This window comes from Nipponia nippon, unplaced genomic scaffold (genome assembly GCF_047370975.1).
Source record: "Nipponia nippon isolate SJK-2023a ecotype South Korea unplaced genomic scaffold, ASM4737097v1 scaffold_56, whole genome shotgun sequence".
Taxonomy (NCBI): domain Eukaryota; kingdom Metazoa; phylum Chordata; class Aves; order Pelecaniformes; family Threskiornithidae; genus Nipponia; species Nipponia nippon.
The window spans coordinates 454,617-470,746 of NW_028262376.1; the positions used below are offsets into that span (position 1 = coordinate 454,617).

The 16,130-nt window shown below is 52.8% G+C and overlaps 2 pseudogenes; one reads left to right on the forward strand and one right to left on the reverse strand.

The window, feature by feature from the left end:
* The first annotated feature begins 9,031 nt into the window (after window positions 1-9,031).
* On the forward strand, window positions 9,032-9,799 carry LOC148051728 (olfactory receptor 14J1-like; annotated as a pseudogene).
* A 4,763-nt stretch (window positions 9,800-14,562) lies between these two features.
* On the reverse strand, window positions 14,563-15,523 carry LOC148051729 (olfactory receptor 14C36-like; annotated as a pseudogene).
* Window positions 15,524-16,130: the final 607 nt, after the last annotated feature.

Consider the following 16,130-nt stretch of genomic DNA (forward strand, 5'->3'; position numbering starts at 1 on the left):
TGGAGGCTGGTGGGGAATCTTTGGCCAAATGAAATGACATCAGATGCCCCCTTTCAGGACGATAGAACCTGTCTCTATTTGTTACCTTCTGGGCAGCCTATGCAGGGATTCATCTGCTGAAATGGAGTCATGTACCATAGGCAGAGCTAAGTTTCCCTCTGTCTTTTCATCAGCCACGTTTACTGGATCTCCATTGAGTCTAACGGTGGTGGTGTCAAGAACATTCTCACATTGCCTGATCAAATTCAGGGCAGTTATTCCGTGTAATGCCAATTCCAGGCCCATAATGTCATGTGAGGTGCCAAGGCTCTGACACGCAGCCACAGGCATTTGGCAGGGACAGCGATGGTCCTGTACAGGAAAACCATCCCCATTCAGAGTGAGCGTGTGTCAGAGACGCGGCAGCATCGCAGGCAGATTCGGTGCCTTGGTGCAAGGAACTGATTGCAAGCTCTGCAGTGGGGCAAGGCCTGTCCCTTCTCTATCCAGTGGATGTAGGGCAGTCCATGGTTAGGAGAAACATCACTTTGAGGGTCTCCATGCATGTGCCTACCCTTTCAAACTTCTTTTTTTACTCTCCATCAACCTTTACTCACCCCTCAGAAAACACAGTCAAGGAACAGACAAACCATTTTCACAGCCGGCCTGTCAGTAGCACCTTGTCATTCCTGGAGACCAGCTTCACCTCCACCAAAGGTCCTAAGGGGCAGCACAGACACCACTGACAAATAACCCGCTTCCTGCCAGGGCTGCCCTTCCCAGCCCTGGTTCTCTCTGTCCTTGCAGTCTGCTCACTCTCTTAGCAGTCAATTTCAGCTTTATGATTCCATCTGCCAACCCCTCTGGCATGTCTCTGCTCTGAAGCCAAGCCTTTGCCCACATGGGGTCCTGGACACTTGGTGCCAGGTTTCCCTAAGACAAGTCAGAGCTTGGCCTGGTGCTACAGCTGAGTGCTACAGCCCAAACGGGCACCGATGCCCTCAGCCAGGGGCATAGGCAGGACAAGCTGGAGCCTGTGCTTTTTGACATCGATGGAGTAACTGCCAAGGCATGGTGGGACAAGTCACGCAGCTTGGGGTGCTGCGATGGATGGCTCCAGACTTTTCAGGACAGACAGCCTGGAAGGATCAGGAGTTGGGTTTCCTCAAAGTGAAGAAGCTGCTTGGATGTCTGGAGCTCCTTACTGGGGCAAGTGAAAAGCTGGCTGAGCCCTGGTGAGTGAGGGTCAGAGGAGGCGCCAGTGAAGTTGTGACATCGTGGTGGGAGACAAGGAACCCTCAGTCAGGGTGAGAAAGTGGGCATAGTCATAGACTCATAGAATCATAGAAACATTTAGATTGGAAAAAGCCTGTAAGATCATCGAGTCTGACCATCAACTTAACGCTGCCAAGTCCACTGCTAAACCACGTCCCTAAGCACCGCACGTCTTTTAAATATCTCCATGGATTAGGACTCAGCAGCTTCCCTGGGCAGCCTGTTCCAATGCCTGACAACTCTTTTGGTGTAGAAATTTTACCTAATATCCAATCTAAATCTCCCCTGGTGCAACTTGAGGCCACTTCTTCTTGTCCTATCGCTTGCTACTTGGGAGAAGAGACCAATAGGCACCGCAAGGAAGTCTCTGGAAACCTGGGCCTCACTGGGGTCTTTAATGACGTTGGCATTTCCTGGAAGAGGAACACAGCAGCATGCAAACAGCCCAGGAGGTCTCTGGATGGTCTTGGGAGAACTTGTTAGCACAGTTGCTAACACACTTGAAACTTGAAAGTCAATTCAAGACCATCGTAATAAGCTGTTACTACTTCAGGGACAGCTAAAGAAGGAGCAAAGCTAATATGGGACCACTGCTAAAGAGCAGGTAGAGAAAGATCTGAGATATTTTGTGTGCTCTTTGTCTCCGTTATCACCAGCAAGATCTCCCAGGCCTTTGTGCCTCAAGGCAGGACTCTAGAGGAAAACAGCCAAGAGTGGAGAGGAATCAAATCAGGGGCTACTGGAGCAAACTCAAATGTTACCGGTGAAAAGGGACTGGACGTATAAACTTGTATTTACAGAGAGGGAGAGAAAGCATCACCAGCTTGCTGGTCCATGTCCATGGCCCATGAAACAAGAATGAGAATTTACAGACCAGCGTCCAAGTTATGAAAATGAAGACTTCTTACACACTCAGTACACCGAGGTCTTTCCTGCATATGTTTCAACTTCTGCCTAACATCTCCCTCCAGGGGTTGATGCAGTTGCCCACACAGAGGCGTCCACTGCCTCCAAGATCCCCGGGTGTAGCTGAGGCCCCCACCTGGGACTGGGCAATGTGACCCAGAGCTGACAGGAGCCTTTCTGGAGCAGGAGCTGGTGGTCAGGCAGGGTGGGCCAGAGCATCTCAGTGAGACAACTGATTTCTCTCCTTTGAGTAGAAAGGGAAGCCTGGAGAATTGCACACAAGCTGTCCAGCGCTGGAGGAGAATGAGAAATGAGTGGGTCTAGATGCTGCAGAGTCTACTTGAAGATGCTCCTGTGACCCAGATATGTTTCAGTTAGAGCAGATTTGACTATTCAAAAAGAGAGCATTTCATTCACTTTGTGTCTTTGCTTCCCTCTGTGAATCGATGGAGCTTGGGACTTCAGTGTGTGGCTCGCTGTGAGCAAATATGGACAAACAAAATGCAGGGCAAGAAGTGCTTCAGGGGGTTTTTAGGATCTGTGCTTGACACAAAAATGTGTTTTCTGTTGACCTAAGGCCATCCACTGTCAAAAGAGGCCTTCAGGGGAGGTATTGTGGACTTAATTTAAAGCAGAAGAGTGTATTTTCTTTTTTACTGAACCATGTCTTCCTTTGGTTTTGTTTTTTCTTTCAATTAAGAAACATGTTTTGTGTCTGTGTGCAGCTTGTTGTCCAAGTAAAACAGGTGGAAACTGGTGCGAATGGGCTGAAACATGCAGCTACAGACTTGAGTGGAGAAAGCTCAGGTTGGAACAAGGCTGCTGTAAGTCCCGGGTGGTCGATGAGAGAAAGGTGGGGATTGGGGCTCAGGACAAAGACTGCCCATAGAGTGTGTGACAGAAAGGGTCGTGACTTCCCTACATATTCCGCCTCCATTTGGAGATGTTGGGTTTCAATACCATTTGGAGATTGCTGATAACATTTAATGTGTAAGCAGACAAATGAAGAAAAGCGGAAGAAAAATAAATCCTTTCTTATTGTTTTTGATTGCTGAAATATTTTCACTTCTGAAATCTCTCCAATCAACCCGATAAGAACTGAGGAATTAAGGAAATATGCCCAGAGACTTGGCTTGTTGGGGCGTTTTCCGTGCTCATGAGCCTCTGGTGCTAAGTTCCTCAACTGCAGATACTGAAAGTGGACTGAACTGGCCTCTGCAGAAGCAAAACTCTGCAGCAAACCTCCAAGTTTCTGAGGGTGCGAGTGGGCTCCACTGAGGGCCATCACTGAAGAGACCATGGAAGGAATGAGCAGACAAAGCTGCCATCCCTTGGGGCTGAAATCAAATGTGAAAATCAAAAGTGGAGGTTGCTGTGAAAGCCTTTGCTGTGTCTCATCAAGCAGGCTGTCCAAGCGCTGAGCCCCATACCCTAGGAATGGGGATCCTTTCCCTCACGGGATGCTCAGGGCTGTTCCTGGGAGCAGTGAGATGGGGGGGGGTGTGCCGCCAAGTGCAGGACAGCGGTAGGAATCCTCCCAGGCTCTAGGGAGGGTGGGTGAGGAGGCAAGAAAGTGCTGGGGCTGTAAGGAGCTGGTGTCTTCTCAGGAACTACAGTGGAAGAGACAGCAGCCATAGTCAAAAGCACAAGGATTTCAGTTCTGTTGTGGGGTCTGACCCCCCACAAAGGGGCCATCCCCACCACAGGCTGTCCTACACTGGCCTCTTTCCCTGCAGATTTTAACCACCAGCCCTGCTTCCCCACCTCACTCTGACCCATGATGTCCCAGGCTTTACTGATGACTTTCTGTCCTCACTGATCATGTCTTCAAGCACAAAGCTGTAGTTTTCTGAGGTTTTCCAATGGATCTGAGTTCCCCATAACTTGTGCAGCTTCTTCCAAAGCCCTGCTAATGCTCCTCAAGCACCCAAGATGTCCCAGCTCCAAGACTCACTTGAATCCTCTCTTTATCTTCATATCCCAGCACTGAACTGCACATCCTCCTCCTTCTTCTGCCTCAGAGTCAAAACTCAACCTGTTTCACCTCAGCCCAGGAGGGTTTTCCATCCTCCAGGCTCATGGATGTTTCCTGAGGTCCAGAAAAGTATGGGGAGGGAAAGAGGGAAGGAGAGCAAGGTCAGCTCCTGGGGCATGACAGAGCACAGCCACTCCCAGCAGCAGCCATTCCCTGTCTCCTAAGCTGAGCCATGGCTGCAAACATCTGTATCATCCCTGATTTGCACAGGAGGGGCCTTCCTTCCTGCCATCTTCCTGGGACAAACATTCTCCTCGCCTCCTCTGCCAACAGACATCAACTGCTTTCCATTTCTGGGCTCAGACATGGTTTAAGGATTCGCTAAATCCATCAGCCATCACCTTCTTTCTCCCTGACATTCCCTACGCTCTCTACCAGACCCACACACGGCCAATCACTGCTGCTCAGGGCCACTCACACTTCAGAAGAATCCTTGAGCTTCCTGGATCTTCCTGGTGCTTGTTACAATCGTCCTGGTTTCCGCCAGAGCTCACGGTGAGCTTTCTTGTCCATAACAGGGCTTTTATGACCACCTCTTCTGAAACGGGTGGTTTTTTCTGTAGTCACAGAAAAGCACCAGCTACATCCAAAGAGACGCTGAGTGAAGTGCCAGTAAGAACCTGATGAGCAACCCCCATGGCTGTGGCTTCCTGGCAGGGCATCTGTCCTGAGAAGGGGATCCAGCCTCTGCCACTCTCTGCTGAGGGAAACCAGCAGTGTCCATCTATATCTATTCTATATCTATTCTAGATACTGAAATTCTTAGAGAAATCTCACAGACACCTGAAGGATTATTGAAGGATTCTTGACAGAGGCCATACCAGATTTGCATCTCAGGCCAAGGGAAGGATGGTTTGGGCACTGTCCTGGGATTTTGGAAACTGAAACGTCTCCCCTCTCCCCAGCATCCTGCCCTCCTCAGTGAGCAGTGTGAGAAACTCTGCCAACTAGGTCTGATCTTAGAGTTGTGTGGGTAACTTCTGTCTAACTGCAGGCAACGTTGTCCTGCCAGCTCAGGGTTTGAGTTGAAACCATTTCAGTTCACATGACCTCCATCTTCCCTCTGACACTGGCTGCTGTGTGACACAACTGTCCCGGCTCTCCCGGCAGAATGGGCAAAAGTTTGATGCCCGAACTCGAACATCTCCCCGTGCTGGAAACGTGAATGCAGCAGGCTCAAGCCATGAAACTGAGCTTCCCATAGGACCAAATCATGAGAACATCCCACAGGCTGTGGGACTTTCTCTTTACTGACAGAGAATTTGAGAGTTCAGGCAATACAGCTTCACCTATTTGTACCTCTCTCACAAGACACTGAAAGAGAAGGCACACTTCTCTGGACAAAATGCTGAGGTGTTCCCAGGAATCTCAGGAGGCATGGCACACCGATTCCTGGGTTCAGGGAGCTGGTCCAGTGCCTCATCTCCATTGCTGCAATGGTGGCATCGATGCCTGGCTCATGTGCAGACTGCGTACAGGGATGTTGACATTCATTGAGCAACCTGCTTGGACCTCAGAGCTGGCCCTGCTTGGAACCAAAGGTAGGACTAGAGACCTCCTGCGTACAGAACAATTCCCCCCTGAATTGTCCCAGGAGCCAGTGCTGGGGAGACCCTCACTTCCAGCTGAATCCTTTCTCCTGGGGCACACTGCAAGGCGCAAGTGCGTGGAACAGACGGTGGGAAAAGGGACTACAGGGGTGTCCGGTCCAGGCTCCCACCAAAGGGTGGGGAATCACCAAATGCGGGTCAGGTTGGCTGTGACTTTGCAGAGCTGAAAGCTGAAAACCTCCAAAGATGAAGATCACAGAGAGGCTCTGGGTGTCCTGCTGCAGTGCAGCATCACCCTCCTAGTCAGTTTTTCCCGAGGCCCAGTCTGAAGACCCCGGGAAGAAGCTTGTGGCTGTGGTCTCTGCCATACCATCTACCATCGCAGAAGAGCTTGGCTCCACCACCTCTCCAGGCAGGTGTCACCTGCTTTTAGGCTGCCCTGTGCCTCCTGGCACGCCCTGAACAGTGTGAGTAGGGAGAGGGGGTGATGTCCTAAATGTGGGCATCTGCCGTCATTTCAGCTGGCATTCTCACCAGGCTGCAGGATGATGCCCCCAGATGTTTCCCAGTCTCTCAGTACTGCTCCATTACCATGGACAACATCTGGCACCTCAGATGTCACCAGGTGTTTGTGTGTGAACTCCTGGTCTCCATCTCCCTTGGTGACCATGGGACCACAGAAAAGGAGTGCAGGTGCCTATTTTTAGCAGACACCATGACTGAAGCAAGAGGAATCTCATGTCCTGTGGGTTTGTGGCAGGCACGGGAGGGAGCTGCGGTCACTTCCAGTCCCAGAACTACAACTCCAGGAGGAGATGCCTCCATTGCCTCAGCTGATTGCCTTCTCTCAGCATGGGTAAAGGAGATGCCTCCCTGCCAGTGTCCAGGTGTCCTGTCTCATGATGGGCCAAGGAAGGGGGATTCTCGGACCTAACTGTGTCTCAGAGAGGAGAAAGGGCACTGCTGCAAAGCAACGTCTCTGCGGAGGTGAGACAGGCAGCATCGGTGATTCCTTCAGTCTCCTTCCAAGGAGGTTCCTGGAGAGCCCCAGGGACACCTGGAGGGAGCACCGAGTGGGGTGGGGGGCAGAGCAAGTGACGTCTTGGGCAGGTCCCCTCCTCCTGGGCTGAGACAGGCTCCTGGGATGGAGGGAGCTCCTGGGAAGCAGGCAGCAGTGCAGAGAGACAGCTCGGCCAAGGAGCAACTCCTCTGCCAAGCGTGGCAGGGATTTGGGAAAAGGAGTAGGGCAGAGAGAGATTAAAGGCAGCCTGGAGCGGGAGGAGAGAGGAGAGCTGCAAGGGAAGAAACCTTTCCAGCCCTTGTCACGGTAAGTCTCTTGGTGCAGGGCAATGCAGCTGCCGTTCCTGGAAGGGTCTCCTAAATTATCTGTCATAGCCTACAGCCTACGGGCTCTGTCAGGAGGCCTCCCAGCCCAGGGGCTCATGGTAGACAAGGGTGAAGGGGTGAAGGCCGGGTGTGCAGCCAGAGCTGCCCAGGGCATTTCAGAGGGGACTTTTGCAGAGGAAGAGCAAGGCAGGGGATCCCTTGAAGGTAAAGACCTTTCCTGAGGCTGTGCTTTCAGTTTCCTGCTGTTTCAGGGAAAAGGGGAAAGATGCTGCTGCGTTTGGAGAGAGAGACTGAGAGTCCTGAGCTGCTACACTGAGAGATCAGGAGGTCTGGTGGGAGGAAAGTCAACTGCTTCCATCCCCTCCTCTATCTCCAGAGAGCACCAGCATCACCTTTGCTGGCCTCAGCAGGGTTTTTCTGCCCTGCTCCTCACTGCCTGCAAATGGGGAGTACCTCTAGAGAGTGCCTGGAACTGGGAGGTTTCTTCAGGTCAGAGCTGAGCAGACAGGAGTGGGTGATGGGGTCTGTGATCCCTGACAGGGAAAACTTGGAGGGAGAAAACAGTTCCCACCAGGGATAGCTCCAGGCTGCAAACACATGGGCAGGGTGTTGTAGGAAACTCCAACCAGCAATGTCATGGGAGGGAGACTTTGGAAAGCTCCCTGTCATCCCCTCCAATGCAGGCACCTTCCTCTGAGCAAGACCCCTGCTCTCGTCTCCCACCCAGCACAGCCTCTGCCCTCAAGGCTGTGTGGTCCAGGGCAGGAGGTGCCTCCTCTGCAGCCAGAGCTCTGGCACAGCAGAGGGGCGTCTCCCCTGACACGGGTCCGCTTCCCTCTGCAGGGCAAAGGGGCTGAGAGCGACTGCCCTGGGCTTTTGCTAACCGGGAGGTGCTGTGCCCTGCTGGGTGAGGAGAAGGCTTTCCTGAGTGCCCGGCCGCCTCTCCTCTCCTTGCTTCCCTTAGGAGGAGAGTCACAGAGCTTTTCTTTGTTTCTTCACCTGCTTGTGCTGCTCTTCTTCCTGCTCTTGGGCTCCCTGGCAGTAACGGTGGTGGTGTGGGGCAAGGGTTGGGGGTGCTGAGTGCCTGCTCTGGCCCTGACCTGGAGGGCACTGCCCTGGAGGTGTTTCCATGGGACCAAGGTGGCCAAGCCCTCTCTTCGTTTTCCAGGCTCGAGCCACTGCAGTGAGTGTTTGGGCAATGAGACACTGCTTCCCTTAGCAGACAGCACCTTCAGGCACCTGATCATGCTGGACAGGGAGTCCTGTGGGGCTGTGAGCATCACTCCAGAAGGGCACAGCTCTCCTCTAGGACCTTGGTGATATCTGAGAACTCTTGATCTGCCCATGCCACTCAGCATCCTTGTCCTGTCCTCTCCATCATACTCTGCAGAGCTGTGCTGGAAAGGAGAGGTGTTTTGAAATCTGCACCTTGAACAGGACCCCTCTGCTCCAAGGACAGACCAGTTTTTGTTTGGAACAACCTCTGTGTGCAGCCCTCCTGCAGCTGGGAGTGGTGCAAGCACAGAGCAGCTGGGCACCAGGTTGATGGACAGAGCAGCCCTCCTGGATGGGAGCACTGACGCAGGTTTACACTGAGAGCAACGGGGCAACGGGGGAATTTCACCCTTTCCAGTATATTTCCCAAGTGGGATGGGGGTGTCTGAATACTAAAACACAGTGTAATGAGATACATTTGCTGCACCTCATCTCCCACCTTCCTCTGTGGAAAAAAAGCGTCCTTCGGAGCTTTCACCCTGCGCTCTAGTGCAGCACAGGGAACTCCTCCCCAGGAACCCTCCCTCTTCTCCTGGCATTCACAGACACATGGGAGCTGCAGCTCTTGCACTTCTGGCTCTTCCTGGCCATCTACCTGGCTGCCCTCTTGGGAAACGGCCTCATAATCACTGCCGTACCCTGCGACCACCGCCTCCACACCCCCATGTACTTCTTCCTCCTCAACCTCTCTGTTCTTGACCTGGGCTGCATCTCCACCACTGTCCCCAAAGCCATGGCCAGTTACCTCTGGAACACCAGGGCCATCTCCTATCCAGGATGTGCTGCCCAGGTCTTCTTGGTATTCTTCTTGTTTGGTGCAGAGTATTGCCTTCTCACCATTATGGCCTATGACCGCTACGTGGCCATCTGCAAACCCCTGCACTACAGGACCCTCCTGGGCAGCAGAGCTTGTGTCCACATGGCCGCAGCTGCCTGGGGCACTGGGTTTCTCCATGCTGTGTTGCACACTGCCAATACATTTTAACTACCAATCTGCCAAGGCAATGCTGTGGACCAGTTCTTCTGTGAAATCCCTCAGATTCTCAAGCTCTCCTGCTCACACTCCTACCTCAGGGAATTTGGGCTTGTCATATTTAGCACCTTCTTCATTTTCGCTTGTTTTGTTTTCATTGTGCTGTCCTATGTGCAGATCTTCAGGGCCATGCTGAGGATCCCCTCACAGCAGGGACGCCACAAAGCCTTTGCCACGTGCCTCCCTCAGCTGGCCGTGGTCTCCCTGTTTATCAGCACTGCCATGCTTGCCTACCTGAAGCCCCCTTCCATCTCCTCCCCATCCCTGGATCTGGTGGTGGCAGTGCTGTACTCGGTGGTGCCTCCAGCTGTGAACCCCCTCATGTACAGCATGAGGAACACAGACATGAAAGAGGCCCTGCGGAAACTGTTTGAACACAGACTACTGCAGCATCAGTAAGGTGGCCACCATCCTCAGAAAAAGCTCGCATGCTCTTTTGATCATATATTTCTTGGTTTTCTCTTTGTTTCTTTTACGTCATATATTACTTCCACTTAAATAAGGTGATTCTTATGCCCCTACCAGTGTTTTCTGACCCGAAAGACCTCACATAGATATACAGCCAGGCTCCCTGTCTAGGGAAACACAATAAAGAATCCAGCAGAAAGTTCTTTGACTCTGCTCCCATCTCGTACAACTCCTCTGGAGCTGGGTGTGCAACCCCAGCATACAGGAGGTGTCAAGGAACCACCAGCCCAGCTGCCACATGGAGGAGCAGGCACTCGTGGACCTTGGGGCTGCCCCTCGCTGCCTCAGTGGGCAGATTCTTTCTGCCACCTTCACGTTGGGGCTGCTGCTTCCCTGGAGCCATGGCTGTGGACAACAGCAGGACCTGGTCTCTTCAGAGCAGCACTGCCAGCTCAGGGGCCTGTGGAGAGCACGGGGTGGGAACCAAGACAAGTGGGCCAGGGGAAAGGAGTGGCCAGGGAAAAGAGCAAGGGAGCATTTCTGTGTCTGCAGGGGGGAATCCATGAGAAAGAGAAACCTCTTTCTCCAGGCATCCACTTGGGGCAGGCTGCTCTGTGCCCTGGCCAAGAATCCTGTGTTGGCTTGGGGAGAGGGACTGGCAATGATGGGGCATGGTCAGTCTGTGGCATCTCCTGGAACAGAGACCAGGATTCCTGCAGTTTCCCTAACCTCCCTTTCCTCATGCCAGGGTGAGCCTCCAGCCCTGGGGCTGATGGGGAGACTGACCCTTCTCTGCTCCCTTCAGAGGGGCTGGGGCTGTGGGCTGCGGCGGGCACTGCCGTGGGGCCAGCCCAGGCTGGGCTGCTCTACTGGAATGGGCTGGGCTGGGGAGATAGGAAGAGCCAGGAAAGGTCTGGTCTGGTCTGGAAAGTGCCCAGGACAGGACAACACCCATGTTAGCTGAGCTGTGTGACCAGTTCGTGGAAAACTGTCTCCCATGGGAGGCACCCCACGCTGGAGCAGGGGAAGAGTGTGAGGAGTCCTCCCCCTGAGGATGAAGGAGCAGCAGAGACAACGTGTGATGAACTGACCACAACCCCCATTCCCTGTCCCCCTGCACCACTCACAGGGGAGGAGGTAGAGAAAATCAGGAGGGAAGCTGAGCCCAGGAAGAAGGAAAGGGTGGGGAGAAGGTGTTTCAAGATTGTTCTTATGTCTCATTATCTTACTCTGACTTTTGATTGGCAATAAATGAAATTAATTTCCTCGAGTTGAGTCTGTTTTGCCCATGACAGGAATTGATGCTGATCTCCCTGTCCTTATCTCGACCCACGAGCCTTTTGTCATATTTTCCCCCCCCGTCCAGCTATGGAGGGGGAGTGATAGAGTGGCTTGGTGGGCAGCTGGCATCCAACCAGCGTCAACCCACCACAGAAGTAGAACATTTCCTTCCCTTTAAATTGTTTCCTTAATTTCTTCGTTGCTTCTTTTTATTTTTTGACATTTTCTGAATTGTTCTGTCGTAATCAGGCCTATAACATTAAAAAGAGTATGGTTGTGTCTCACATGGAGTTCAGTGCCCTAAAACACTCCCTGCCCAGCACTGGCCTTGCCACTGCTCGCCCTTTCACACAGCCGGTCACACTCTGAGGGGCTGAGCTCTCTCAACCGTTCCAGAGAAGAAGGGTGACCCTCTTCAGGGAAAAGCTCTGTTTCTGCATGGCCAACATCTTTGTGTTACCAGCACTTCTGGAAGGAGTCCCTAAATCAGCAAGACACACTCCCTTCACATTCCCTCCACGGTGCATGAATTGTCACTCTATTTTAGGTGCAGAAAGGGACAAGATTGTCCTGACCCAACACCAAACACCTCAATGCAGATGTCTACCTCTAATCGAGTTGTCTAGGCTTCCCTTTGCAGTAAATGGAGAGACAGAAGATGTCTCAACTGAGATGCCTGGAGGTTTCCTGGTGAACAACTAATGCTCCAGAAGGGAGCCCTGGGTCACATTTCCAAGCACCTAATGGGTACTTCTGTAACCCCAGGGCAGCTCAGACAGCAACAGCCTCTGCATGTGGGCAAGTGAATCCAGACCTGAACGTAGGTCTTAGTCTTGAGTTGAAACCTACTTAAAACTGATTCTAGGCAACAACTCAAAACAATCTTCATTTGCAGAATCTCAGGTATTTTGGCTGAGTGCTAATACTGTTTTCCTCTTTTTATTTTTGTATTTGGGAGGACCACATGAGCACAGCACATTACTTCCCCTCTGCCAACATATTTATATGCAGCTGTTCATTGAAATACATTTCCTACCAGTGCTCTCAGTGGAGAAATTTTCTTCTGAAAAACTACTCTATCTATAGTGACCTATTTCCCATCTCTTCTTCAGCCTCTCTGCCCTTTCTCCTTCCTCTACCTAGTTTGCCTTCACAGAGAACTCCAGCTAAAGATTGATTGAGTAATTCAATGTGGGAGATATTTCTGGGCATCGTCCAGTTCCCCTCCCTGCCCCCGACTCAATGGAGGGCTCCCCCCAGATATGCATCGGCCACAAACACGTCGAGGGTGAACTCTGTCCCATTGTCCAGGCCACCACTAAAGATGTCAGACAGCATTGGCCCCAGCACTTCTCCGGAAGGGACGCCTCTAGAAACTGGCCATCGGTTGGACTTTCTAACAAGGATCCTTATGTTCCCCCCAGCTGCCATGACATTTCAAAGCCAAAGGGCAGCAGCCTTGCAATGACAGCAGCCATTTCCCCCAGCCCCCTTGGGTGCATCCCCTCTGCTCCCAGGCACTTGCCTGTGTCCAGCTGGCACTAGTGCTCCCCAGCTGCAGCTTGCTCTCACATGGCTGAAGCTTTGCTACCCCAGAGGCTGCTGGGGGACTCAAGGACCAGGGAGACTTGGGGGCAGACCTTACCAGGCAAGGGGTGGGGAAGTGAGGCAATGAGATCCTCAGCCTCTTCCATGCCTGTGCAACGCCTTTTTGGACTGCATTGGAGTTCAAAGTCATTGAATCTCGCTTTGATTTCTGTCCCTCACTGTCAGGAGAGTACCTCAGGCCAAATTAGCCTCAGATCCACACTTGGTACATCATCATGGAGGGACTTCATCTTGGGAAGAAGAGCCCAGGAGTGAGGAGCTCAGCTTCATGGTGAAAAACATTTTCCTTATCTCCAGGCTGAATGCTCAGTGGTATTTTCCTGCCAATATGCACCATCATTAAGAGCCTGGCTCTGTATTCCGCATGACCTCCTCGAAGGGACTGGCAGGCTGGGATGAGGCCCCCCTCAGCCTTCCCTTCTCAAGGCTGGACAAGCCCAGCTCCCTCAGCCTCTCCTCACAAGCAAAGTGCTCCAGTCCCTGCCTGTCCTCAGGGACCTTTCCTAAAGCCACTCCAGCTTGCCAATATCATCCCAGAATTGAGGATCTGAAGTCTGGATAGAATATTCCAGAGAATCCCTTCCCTCCATCTCCTGACCATGTTCCTGATCACACAGCCCAGGATGCTGGTGGCCTCCCTTGCTGCCAGGGCACATGGCTGCCTCCTCTCCAGCTCGCTGACTACCAAGACCTTTCCCACAGGGCTGCTCCCAGCCAGGCAGCCCCCAGCCTGTGCCATTGCCAGGGTGAGTCCCCGGCAGGGGCAGAAACTGGCATTTGTCCCTGTGGGAGTTCATGACGTTCCGGCCAGTACGTGCTCTCCTCCTTGAACCCCTTCATTGAGCACAGAGGCCTGGGAGTAAAGACTCAGGCACAGAAGGCCTTGAGTTCCTCAGCCCCATTGGTGTCTCCAGTTTGTTAGATCACTGTTGTTGTTCAGCAGCAGCCCTGCATTTGCCTTGTTCAGCCTTGGTCTCTAACACAGCAATTGAAGCTCTTCTCTTTGCTCCTGACTTCTCTTGCAGCCACCAACTCCAGGTGGTCACCCCTTGGCAGCTGCTTCATAGCCCCTGTCAGTGCCCTGTCCTGTGCCAGCCCAGCCCCGCTGCCTCCCATGCAGTCCCACAGCCCCACTCTGCAGGCACAGCATGGCAAAGGGTGTATTTGGTGTGAGGAACAGTTTCTCTTGCATGATCTCCACGACATCCCTTTGTGCCCTGTCCCCCTTCTGTTCCTCCTAACTGAGACAGCCTCCTCCAGGTCCTGGAACCTAACCAGCCCTTTCTGCATCCCATGTGGGGTTTCACAGACATCCCTGCTCCAGGGTCTGCCAGGGTCTGGACAAGGTGAGAGGTCGAGCAGGGCTGGCCATTCCCCCAGTGCAGGCCCTGAGCCCAGCAGGAGGAGGCAAAAATGGCCGTGCAGCCAAACTCACCCATAAAACCGTGGTGAGTGGAGCGTGCTGCAAATGGCCAAACAGGGAGGCTCACTCCAGTAACTGAAAGCTCCCTCCAGTCCCATTCCCTAACACATCACCCTGAGTCCTACTGCCCTCCGCCCATGGAGAACACCAGCACAGCAGCACAGACTCACGGGGGCAATGGTTTATCCTGTTCCTGACCTCAGCTTTGGAAGAAGAGCCCAACCTCCAGACACCGGCACTGGGGAAATCCTCTTTTATTACAGAGATGTGACATGGGAGGCCAGCTGTGCCACCAGGCAAGACACATGTGCAAAGACCTTTATGTCAGACAGATTGGTTTCATGCCTCTGGAGAAGTGGACTGCATGCAGACATTCCTGGAGAAACAGAATTATCACAGATAAAATGCCCAAAGCACAGAAGGTTCCCAGATACACTGGAAATCACTGGTGAAGAGACACGGGCAGCTTATTGCTGCTGAAAGACTATGGATTGAATGAGCTTCTTCAGTGCCTCCTTGAGCTCCTGGTTCCTCATGCTGTAGATGAGGGGGTTCACTGCTGGAGGCACCACAGAATACAAAATAGCCACCACCAGACCCAGGGATGGGGAGGAGATGGAGGGGGGCTTCAGGTAGGCAAACACTACAGTGCTGACAAACAAGGAGACCACGGCCAGGTGAGGGAGGCACGTGGCAAAGGCTTTGTGGCGTCCCTGCTCGGAGGGGATCCTCAGCACGGCCCTGAAGATCTGCACATAGGACAGCACAATGAAAACAAAGCACATGCAGACCATAAAGACACCAAGAACAAGAAGCCCAATCTCCCTGAGGTAGGAATGCGAACAGGAGAGCTTGAGGATGTGGGGAATTTCACAGAAGAACTGGTCCACAGCATTGCCTTGGCAGATGGGTATGGAAAAGGTATTGGCCGTGTGCAGGAGAGCATTGAGAAACCCAGTGCCCCAGGCAGCTGCTGCCATGTGGACACAAGCTCTGCTGCCCAGGAGGGTTCTGTAGTGCAGGGGTTTGCAGATGGCAACATAGCGGTCATAGGCCATGATGGTGAGAAGGTAACACTCTGCTACTACGAAGAAGGCAAAGAGAAAGATCTGGACAGCACATCCCATGTAGAAGATGTCTCTGGTGTCCCAGAGGGAATTGGCCATGGCTTTGGGGACAGTGGTGGAGATGGAGCCCAGGTCAATAACAGAGAGGTTGAGGAGGAAGAAGTACATGGGGGTGTGGAAGCGGTGGTTGCAGGCTACGGTGGTGATGATGAGGCCATTGCCCAGGAGGGCAGCCAGGTAGATGGCCAGGAAGAGCCAGAAGTGCGAGACCTGCAGCTCCCTTGTGTCAGCGAAGGCCAGGAGAAAGAACTCAGTGATGGAGCTGCTGTTGGACATCTGCTGCCTCTGTGCAAGGGGTCCTGTTCCTACAGGAAGAGTCAATGAAGTGTTAGGGGAGACTTCTCTGAACAAAATCTAAACCTTTCTCCTAAATCTTCACCCTGCTACACTACACTTCCCACCCTGCCTACTCCTTTTCCAGGAGACCTTCCTTCAGCTCAGTGGCTGAAGCCCTGGCTGAGCATAGTGTGGGGAGCAGGGCCTCTGCCCGCTGGCTTCTGAGGAGTCAGCCCTGCTCTGCAGCAGTGGGTTCATGGGAACGGTCAGGGCAAGGGCCAGTCCTGGTGTTCGACTTTGTCAGATGAAACTGCTCTTAGTGCAGAAGGGCCTGTCAGCATCTGCACTCCCAGTGCTAAGGAACGGGGATCGCAGATGGCAGATTGAAATGTTTGGAGTTTTTAAAGTTCCCCCCATCTCACCTGGGGAGTGTTCTTGGATGTCAGACACCCTCAGCATTTCTGCTGCACTCAGGGAGAGCAGAGCAAGTCCTGTGAGGCAAAAGGATTGCCTGGGGCTTAGTGTAGACAGAGGGGAGCTGGTCTGTCCCTCTGACTTGTTCTGAGTTGCCGTGGGCTTGTTCTCCATGAGATGGAGGGTGATCACA